The sequence below is a fragment of the Mycteria americana genome, chromosome 6, assembly GCF_035582795.1.
Source record: "Mycteria americana isolate JAX WOST 10 ecotype Jacksonville Zoo and Gardens chromosome 6, USCA_MyAme_1.0, whole genome shotgun sequence".
NCBI lineage: Eukaryota > Metazoa > Chordata > Aves > Ciconiiformes > Ciconiidae > Mycteria > Mycteria americana.
Genome location: NC_134370.1, coordinates 31,114,358 through 31,124,801, shown reverse-complemented (window position 1 = coordinate 31,124,801; position 10,444 = coordinate 31,114,358). Strand labels below are relative to the sequence as shown.

Sequence of the window (10,444 nt, the reverse complement as noted above, 5' to 3'; positions counted from 1 at the left end):
ACCAAAATCTGACTCCCAACCAGTGGAGAAAATAGAAAATTAATACCTTAATTCACCAGTATGCCTTGCATGATTTCACTAGAACTGTACTTACCGCTTTAGCAGAAGTTGCTGCTATGCAGACAGCAGATGCCAGTCTACTAGTTGAAAGACCATGGTTTCATGGATGGTAATAGAATTGATTTGAAGAACTGACAAAGTACTTCCACAGAACAGTTTGAGAAGGTGCACAAGACCCTGTGAAAGTCATACTTACAAAGTCTCATCACTAAATCATCCTGAACCCCCTTGAAATGTGCAAATGGCTTTCAAAAGCAAAAGCTAGTTCTTTTGTAAGTACAAATAGAAAGGCAAACTTTTAAAATTAAAAACAAGCAATAAACATAAAAGCACTTGTAAATCAAGATCTTACCATGTTTTTGCTGGATAAATGCGCTTAGGCTTGGTTTAAATCCAACTCAGTCACTTTCTGGGTTTTGGCAGACTGTTCGGTCCCCTTTATGCACCAGGAAACGTCTCTCTGCCACCCTGCACTTTTGGCATGTTGTCTGTCCCTGTTTCTTCTCAGTAGTCTCCACTGTGCCACAGATGCTCCTGTGGCTGGGCTCCTCTGCCTGTCTGCCCTTGTGCTCTGGAAGTTGGTCTCCCAATAGCATGTTCAATAGCTCCAAGGGCAGAAAAGTCTCCCTTCCTCTCCAAGGAGTCTCTCTTCTCACAGTTGTTTCCTTTCTGAAGAACATAACATATAAATAAATAAAATACATATTAAGCACCATGACATGGAAGAAACTGTTAGATATAAACAAATGTTTCCTTATCTTTTCCTACATTTCCTTTTATCTCAGAGGTTCTTTTAAATTTCTAAATAATTTAATTAATTTGTGACAATTTTAAGTAAATCAATAAAACTCATTAAAATATATCATTCATCATACAAATAAAGTCCAGACACTGAAGAGCCTACTGTTTTTTGTGGACTGGTACTTTACTCCTTGCTAATGGCAGATTCATGCAGAGATGTGTGACAGGAAGGAAACTTAACCAAATAGCTAATTATCAGTACTCAAACTCTTCTTACATTTGCCACACTGCTCAACATAAAGTGCTATGACCCTATGTGCTCCTGAAGAGATTAAACTGCAAAGACAAACCATGCATATAGACAATAGTATATTATAGCACTTACATTCCTGCTTCCCTAGACAATTCTTAGGTCCCCAGAGACCTGATTTGGCACCTTTATATCTTAATTAAGCAACCATCTAGGAAAAAAAAGAAGATTTATTATTATCCATAACCAGTCTGATCGTGGTTCATAACATTGAAATTTGCTTTGATTCACCACCAGTGGAATTGTTCCAGAATTATATAAAACATTGTATTGGTAGAGAATACAGATTTCACATAGCAACTGTGACCGAGTGTTGACACTAAAAGTTTAGGAGGAAATGCTTTTCTTAAAAACTTTTTAGTCAGATGTCCTCTAGAAAGAAAGCTTATTCAATCACTTGTCTATCATCTCTGCCCAGTCACCACTGTTCCTCCAGGTTTTGTAAAGACCCATAAATGAGCAGATAAGAGATTCAAATGAGTGGCCCTTCTTGAGGGCAAGGCAGGCATGCTTTGGTTGTCAGATTTTATTTGGCAGATAGCTTAGCAATTAACACATGCATCTGTTAGAACTGCCTCTCTAGTGATGGAAAGTTTTTTGGAGTACTATGGGGGGGAAGAAGGCTTAGGCACCAGGGAGAGTAAAGTCTGAAAGGAAATGGGCTTCAAGATTGTTTCTGCTGTGTAACAACAGTATACACTGATTGCTATTACTGAATAAGGCTGTTAATCTCACACTGTTAACAACGCTTTTCAATGTTTAAAAACCCGTCTTTGAGGCAGTAGTGTCGTAATACAGCTGTTCTCAGGACACAGGGAAGGCACTGATCGTGGGAAGAGGTACTATATTATTAGAGCAACTGGTATAGTTGGAAAGAATAGTCCACTTTCCCTGTACCTTATTAATTCTCAAGTGGAAGAAGGTCCTTAAACCCTTATCTCCTTTCTCATTTCTAGTTTTTAGGCTGTCATTTTAATGTACTTTTCCCTCCTCTCCCTAAAAACAGGGCTCCTGGCCTGAAGCCTCCAAAATACTGTCTTATAGTCATCTAACAATTAAATAAACTACCAGATTTAGAATGCAATTACTTTAACACATTACTTTTAGAACATCTATAAGACTTGTGTGATTACCTCCAGAGGTCCCTTCCAACCTCAACTATTTTATGATTCTATGGTTGTAACTTATAATATTTACAATTCAAGAATCAAGACATTCTGTCTGCTGAGAAAAGAACGAATGCTAGCAGAGCTAAACAATTTGTTGGTTTTGCCATTTTCTGTTTAGGGCTGTGAACACTATTGTGGAAGGAATTCCCCAGAACTGGAAGAAGCAGAAGCCTGGCAATCAGAAAGGAGAAATCAGTTAATCATCTTGCTTTTATATTCAGTGCTTAGGATTTTTCTCTCCTTTTGAAACCAAAGCATCTCAGAGAAATTCATTTTTGTAGGGGTGGTTGGCAGAAAGCATGGCTCAATTGAATTAAGCTGGGAAATCATGCACTGGGTTTCAGTGCAAACTCAGACTTTTATTGATGCAAACTTGTTTGGGGCTCACTAAATATGTAACAACCAGAATCAGAGTATTTTAGACCACAGGCCATCTTGTTCCCTACTGTTGGTGCAGTCCTTTGAGCAGATTGCTGAATGACTGCTGTTCACAGCAAACACTGAAAAATAACTTCTCAGCTTTGGTAGATGCTCAGGAAGCTTATAACCTCTAGCACAGGGCAAGCAATGAGAACTGGTTATGCATCAGGGGTTTTAATGAGGGAAAATACAGTGCCTCCTCTTTTTTTATGGATTAAACTGAAAACCCAGAGCTTTTCCATTGTTGTTTGTTTTTTCTCTTAGAGGAGTCATTAAAACTGATTGCTCTGGCTGATTTACAGGAACTCAGGTTAAAACAATAAAGAACTAAAATGCTTACTGAGAGGATAATGCAATTTGCTTTGCTAGTTATATCATTGCAGGTGGGCACAGCTCTAAGTCTGAACATTGCCACAGAAAACATCCTCAAAGCATCATGTTAATAGACAATAGAAAACAGTCAGAACAGTCTTCACAGAAAGGATAATTCCTGGAGGCAGAATATTTGCTAGTGAAATGAACTATATTAACTTTTTAAATTAACACTGTGTCACTTATGCAGATTCTACGGACTAACCCCTTCACCTCCCATTAAAAATATTTTGCTACTTATAGGAAGAACAAACTAGATTAACCCTCTACACCATCAGGTAATTTTGTTACTCAAATGTCATCAAATGTAAAAAAAAGAAACTTTATGAGCTGAGATGAGAATTTCTATCCCATTCCTCAACTGAATACAAATATGCATAATTCCAATCCTTTTCAAACTGACAATACTTTATTGTAAATCAAAACCACGCACATCTCTCCAGCAAATACTCTAAAAAAACCCTTGTTACTTTAAAGCCAATGATCTAGCAATCAGCATATATCTACTGCAAGTGCCTGATGGGAAGGTGGCAGAGAATACTTGACCTGCTTGGCTAGAGCTGTGTAGTGTGTGAGAAAGTTTTTGATTACAGCTCTGTTTTCAGCACCTGAATATCCCCTTCACATATTCCTTAGCAAATATGACTCACTGCTTTCAAACACAGCAATCCCATCTTGCCCTTTGGCATTAGCTAGCCTGGTGGAAATGCAGAGGCTGGTCATACGTAGGCCTCCTTTCCTTAATACCTGGCATCAACCGCTTTCCCAAGGTGTGTTACATAAGAAGTATTGCTGTTACATTTTGATATCTTGGGTTCAGTGTCCCTGGAGTCCAGTCCTGGCTAAGGCTGTACAAGTTTTCTTTACCTTTAGCACATGACTGCACATGGCTGACAGGATGCACAGACCTTACTTATACTAAGGACTTTTGGAGCCCTCCGTTACTGCCATGATATGGGAGCTAGACCTGGATAAGTGAATCACCCAGTCTTAAACTGGAATATGAATGTCACCCTGCCAGATACTTGGTGTAGTCTTTTCCCTTTCTTTAGGTTATTATTGCTAAACCCTAGAAAGGAGAAAGAAAGACTCAAATGGATCATCTGGTGCATCCACCTGCCCCAAATCAACTAAACCAGTTCTGACAGATGGTTCTGTAACCACTCTTTAAAAACCTCCAGTGAGCAAGCTTTCCCAGCCTCTATATGCAATCTATTCTAGTCCTTAATTATCTTTGTCATTGGAGCATTCTTTCTACAAAGTTCCTCCTAAATCTGCTTTTGTTCCAGTTTAAGCATATTACATTTTGTCTCACAATGTGAACAGAAGAACAGTTTGATCCCCTTCCTCTTTGCAGCAACTTTTAAAGTATTTAAAGCCTGCTGCATGTCTCAGCTGTCTTTTCTTTGGGCTAAAATCTAGTTCCTTCCATTTTTCCTTACAGGCCAGTAGAGTTTCAGACAAAGTGGATAAGAGGACAAGACAGAGAATATGAGGTCACATTCTCTACCACTACCTGGAATTTCAGTCTGAGGAAGTGCAAGCAGAGTTAAAGGAGAGTCAAGCCACTTTCCGTACAGAATTTGAATTATACTCACAGCTGAAAGCTTCCTCTACTTGGGCACTTTCAGGAGTCTTATCAAACAAACCAGCCACCCCTCAACAAAGTAGCAAAGACAGAGTTCAGAAAGGCTGCAGGCAGCTAAGACTACTTCTGAAATAAACTATAAAAGACTATCAGGAAAAGTTTTTTCTCACTTCTTCTAATCAACCACAAAGATTCAAATTTACATAGTAGCAAAACTTTCTATTTGGAGAGTTTCTTCTTGTAACATAGAAGATATTTCCCAAGTCACCAAGGCTGCTGGGCTGACAATCTCAGCAATCAGTGAGACCAGCTGAGGTCTTTCACAGTGCATAGAAGACTGGTAACACTTTCTCTGCCATTTGCTGAGTAGATGCTCCAGGTACCTTGCACCAGCACCCTTGCTGCTTTTAACGTCATCCTTGGTATTCCTGATTGCTTTAAAACTCATCCTGGGCATGCCTGATCAAGAAAGTAGCATAACAATACTGAGTGTTTGCAAATAAACACATGAATATGGAAGATCAGTTTTTCAGAATAGGAGAAAGTTTTTTCATCCATCTTAATATGAAAGCTAACTGCATTACTAGATTTTTGTTCATTTACGTTGCATGTGTTAGAATTTTTCCTGACAAATTCAGTACTTCCTAAAGTACCTGTCTCTCAGAAAGGAAAGCACAAACAGAAGCAGAGCCATACCTCTGACATCAAAGTTACACAGAGGCAGTTTGTTTAGCAATATGGTGCATCAGCATGAATTTGGACTGCATTCTTGCTCACGGAGAACTGTATAATATGTAAGGCCCACCTAAGGCCCACCACAAATGGAGAATCCAATTCCTCAATAAGTTAAGAAGGCAATCTCAAAATTAAGTCTGCAATTGGATGTACATGGGCAGGCCCCTTGCATTTCTTTGCGAAGGGTCCTGAGGAAGGAGGCCGTTATAATGTGTTCAAAATAATCTAGAGGAAAAAAGCATACCTTCACAACATCTGAGAGAGACTACAAATGTTTGGTTGTATTTACAGATAAAACAAGTTAGAAAATCCACAGGCATTTGGATAGGTACTGAATTAAAAAAAATCAAATGCACCCTATTTTCCCCTTATAAATTGACAATAAGATAATTTCTATACTTTTTAGAAATTTACCCTACAAGATGAAGTTAGAAGATGATTTTTAATGGATGTAAAACAGTGAATATGTAGAAGAGCAGCTAAGCCTCACGAGAACCTTTCTGATAAATGGACTTGCTTTAATTACATAGATGAGAAGTCAGCAAATGGTATTTCATATCCAGCCTTTGAGAAAAAATGCAGTGCACAGTCCTAAGTATGAGAATTATAGTATTAAAAGAAACATATTCATCCTTCCAGCCCAAGTCTGCTTACTGTGATTTTTAAATGTATGACTGAAAAAATACTGATTTGTGATAGTCAGTGAAACTAGAAAAGAGTAAGAAAACCCAGCTTTTAAACCACAGGTCTCCAAATGATGTACAGGATCTCTATTGCAGCTATCCAGCTGGGGGTCTACTCCAGCTAGGGGAGAGGACCCTGAGGTAGAGAGCAAACAAACAATTTATCTAAGGTCACCTAGAAGCAGGAACAGGGCCATGATGCCTGAGTTTCAAGCCTGTGCCCCTTTGACTACTAATATCAGTAACATTTACATCAATGCAGTCTGCTATTGTGCCAGGTAACACCACTCTAGTATCAGTACAGGCAATTCACATGATCTACAGAGAGCAAGCAGATGAATTTATATCATCACTATATATAACAGAGAGAGTAAATAAAGTAGCCATAAAATAAGTAGGAAGCAAAACCTTACATTTCACATTGGTCTTAAGGGTCTTGCTTTATAGCCAGTGTTTAATTCAGTGTTATGAAATTTAAGGTACATTACTTTTAAGCCATAGATGTCTGTCAGAGTGAATCCTTGATTGACCCTTGATGGATGACATTGACAGACAGCTGGCATTATAGGACAGTCTGTGCAGCACTTTCAGGCTGTGCAAGGGGAAGAGAAGAGAAAAAAATAAAGTAATTATGATCACCAAAGACACAAAGCTCCTTCTGCCTTCATCCATATTCTATGAGCATTCCCCCTTCACCCTTCACCTTCCACATTATTAACCATGTATTTAGCAATGGAATAAAATCTAACACAGAAGCCACTCATTTAAGGCACACTAGAAATGTCAGGTTGAAATCACAGGTTGCAGTGTGAAAATATAAAAGAACTCATGGCCTTTACGATTTTTTGGTCTGATTTGTGAATGAAGTGTGGATACCTATGGGAAACATTCATTCTCCAAATGGCTTTGGGTAGGATAACTCTAAATAAATACATAAGCAAGCCCTTTCTCTCTTAAAAATTTGGTAGTTGCATTCAAATTATAATTGCTAAGTGATATTTGTGTTCAAAACAACACATTAATCACAAGAGACATGACCTTTAGAAAGATAACATTCTTGCTCTTTTGTTTGTTTGTTTTTACCTTGGGACAAGATACTGCATAAGTAAAGGCAGGTCACACTTAATACAAATGGAAGAAAGGATAGAGTCATTTAAATCATGCCAACTATAATTTTATGTAAGAAAAAAATGTAGTTATATGAGACTGTTTCTGCAAGGTTCAGCAGAGCATTGTTTGGTGATCTCGTTTTAATTACGAGGTAACATTTTAACACACTGCTTTCACATCTAACGAATATCATCTTTCTAATAAATAAGACTGATGTCGGAAGGAAGGCAGAAACTCCAGATGAGGTCAGAATACCTAAGATGGAAAAAAAATTGTATAAAAATAAAAACAAGAATAACTTCCAGTCCAGGTTCTTTTTTTCAGTGTTGTTTGAAGTATTTTACCTGGAGAAAAGAGAAGCAGCCTAAGCCGGAAAGACCTCATCGTTCCAATATATCTACGGAAAGTTTGTTCTGTTTTATTCCTTTCAAAAATCTATATTGTAGAGGTCATTTCAATGAAAGTCATAATGAAAATGGCTGAAGAAAATATGCACTCTCTTACACTTGTGCACATGCATGCACATATCTATAATTCATTAAAACTTGTGAGAGAAGGGATCAGAAAGTGACAAATCAAAGTTTATCCTTATCAATCATCCAAGCTTTTTGGTATGAAGGGGCTTGGATTGGTACCCTGGATTTGCAAATCCCATCCCCAGTAATATAATTATGTGACCTGTCGGAAATGAAATTGCATGTCATGAAATACTGCACAACCCCATAAATAATTAGTGTTTCCATTTTCCAAAGCAAATTGATAAAACTGGTATTTGGTTTAGTTCTTTCAGTCCAAGAAGCTCTGTCAGACTTGTGATGTTAATTCAATCTTCCACAGTTGGAATGATAAAAACAGAGATTTTCAAACTGAATCCCCTTGCCAGCATGAAGGGCAGGTTAGATTTAGAGGAGTTACAGGAGGTTCAGAGTCAACACAAATGCCTTTTAGAATACAACAAATATTGTGAGGATTTTTTTCTTATTTTTTAGAATCTATTCAAACAAGCCATTCTTCTGTCTAATTCGCTGAGAGGAAAGACACCCCCTGGTTGTGTGGAATATGGGATGGGACTTTCTGCCCATGTATGTTAGCAGTCCTGAGGCAGGTGTCATTTGCACCAAAGGCATTCTGTACTTTTGTGACACCAATACACCCCTCCAGAGAAACCCCAACTGAGTACAAACCTCAGTCATCAACTGATTCTGAAAGCAGATCTTGTCCTTGCATTTGAAAACTATAATTCTATGGCAGATACCCATCAGTGCATCTCAGTCGTGCATCAACCTAGCTTAAGGTCAGACGTTTCTGAAAAGAAATGTGAATTCACTTCATATGAATTAAAAAGAAAACCAAACCTAAGCAGATTAAGATATGGATTTAGGCAACATTCAGCAAATACTACTTTACAATACATGCAGGAATCTTAAGTGACTCTTCTGATTCTTAAGGTGTGAGATCCTGGCAAGACTGCTAATGAAGTCAGCCGAGCAAGACTGGCTGCTTGCTAGAAACATGACAGTTTAAAACCAAGGCAATTGTCAATTTTGGCCCAACATTTGTTTCTGGAGAATGACATATAAATTAGGAATAAACCTACTCAAAAATCAAAACAATCCTGCAGGGAGTATCATATTCATTCCGATGGAGGAAATGAGTCTTGGCTTATTTCAGTCTTGTTTGCTAGGAAAGCAATTAAAAAATCACCCAGATTAAACTTTTATCAATTTGAGCTGTCTGCATTTCTATTAGTACCCCGAATTGTTTTGGGACACAGACTAATGAGAACGATATGACAACTATAATTTGATTTTGATTTTGTACATTGGCAAAGTTTGCAGGTGATTCCAAAGAAGCTTGAGGACAAGTATAATAGGGTGTGGAGGATTTGGACACCAAGAGGCTTGCTGTTTGGTTGCAATCACACGTCTGGGCTGGAATAAGAGACCCAAAGCAGATAGATAAGAGTCCTCAAGTGCAGAAAGACTGATTATGAGGCGACAAAGTACAGCCTGGAGTCTCATTATGATTATAAAATTGACCTGTGGCATCATAAAAAGAAAAAAACAAACAACTTTTCCAAAGTCCACAATAAAATCCAAACATACGGTCATTTATAGCTGTCCAGATAGGGATTGCCATACACTAGCAGGTCAGGCAGATTCATCCAGTAACCAAAAAATGCCCCATATCCCCACAGAAGAAAGAAAAAGTGTAAAGGGAATGTATAGTGCAGAGTAGAGACAAGAGGAATTTTATTCTGCTCCTGATATTTTGAATAGTGTCAGTCTTATTGGAGGCTGAGAAGGTGAGGCAGGGTGTAACTCACATTTTAAGTAAAGGAGGGACTATCTTCAGATGTTTCAGACTCTTCTCTGCAGCTGTTAGCATAGCTGGCCTATTGGCTAATGTCTCCATCTGATTTTCTCTTTCATGAGTTTGCTACACTAGTGGTTCAAATGGAGTCTTCACTACACAGAGATGACTACAGCGCAAAGTAAAGCTGCTCAGGAATTTGCTGATGAGATGGTATAAAGTTAATGACCTAGGACTTTCCCATCAGCATAGCATGTATGAATCAGAATATTACACCAGCAAAGGTATAACATTTTTCAGCTAGCAACAGGATGATACATGGCCAGCCTGAGGCATGCTGCTTGGGTAGCAACAACTATGTGGATGGGGAAGCAGCACTGCTTGGCAATGCCACCACTCACCTACTCCATATCAAGGGTAGCATAAGTGTGTCTCCCAGGTGGGGATGTGACCAGTGCCATAAGTGGCCAAGCATGGGAGGTAGTGCGCACTCCAGATCATCATCTATCAGAGCTTCAACCTCCACTGCTGGATGGTTGCTGTTGCCACATTGCAAGGAGGACCTAGAAGGAATAACAACACTTAAGCCCTGATGATGCTTGCAAGAACTCAACGTTTTACAAGTCAGTCAGGCCCCAAGAAAGACCTGCATCTGAACTCCTTGGCCAAAAGCAGCCTAAGCTGATTTTCTAGCTCTTCATGGGTTAAACTCATGTTAGAAATCTCTAAGGGACTCTTTTCTCTTTCTGGAGTAGCTTTTATTAGCTATTAGCTTAGACCATTTGCTTCAGTTTGGAACTAACTCGATGTAATGTTCAAAAGTAACGTTCAAACACACCAACAAAACTTAGGCAAAAAATCTTCATGAGCTCAATCACAAAACCTCCCCAGCTTGATCAGTAATATTTATAAGACTCCACAAAAAAAGATTTACTCATACTCC

General features: G+C 38.6%; 1 long non-coding RNA gene across 1 annotated transcript; it reads right to left on the bottom strand.

The window, feature by feature from the left end:
• Positions 1 to 400: 400 nt before the first annotated feature.
• On the bottom strand, positions 401 to 9,959 carry LOC142410944 (uncharacterized). The gene is made up of 3 exons (XR_012776068.1): positions 9,903 to 9,959; positions 6,567 to 6,670; positions 401 to 729 (listed from the first exon to the last, which is right to left on the bottom strand). It is a non-coding gene; the product is annotated as an uncharacterized LOC142410944 (long non-coding RNA).
• Positions 9,960 to 10,444: the final 485 nt, after the last annotated feature.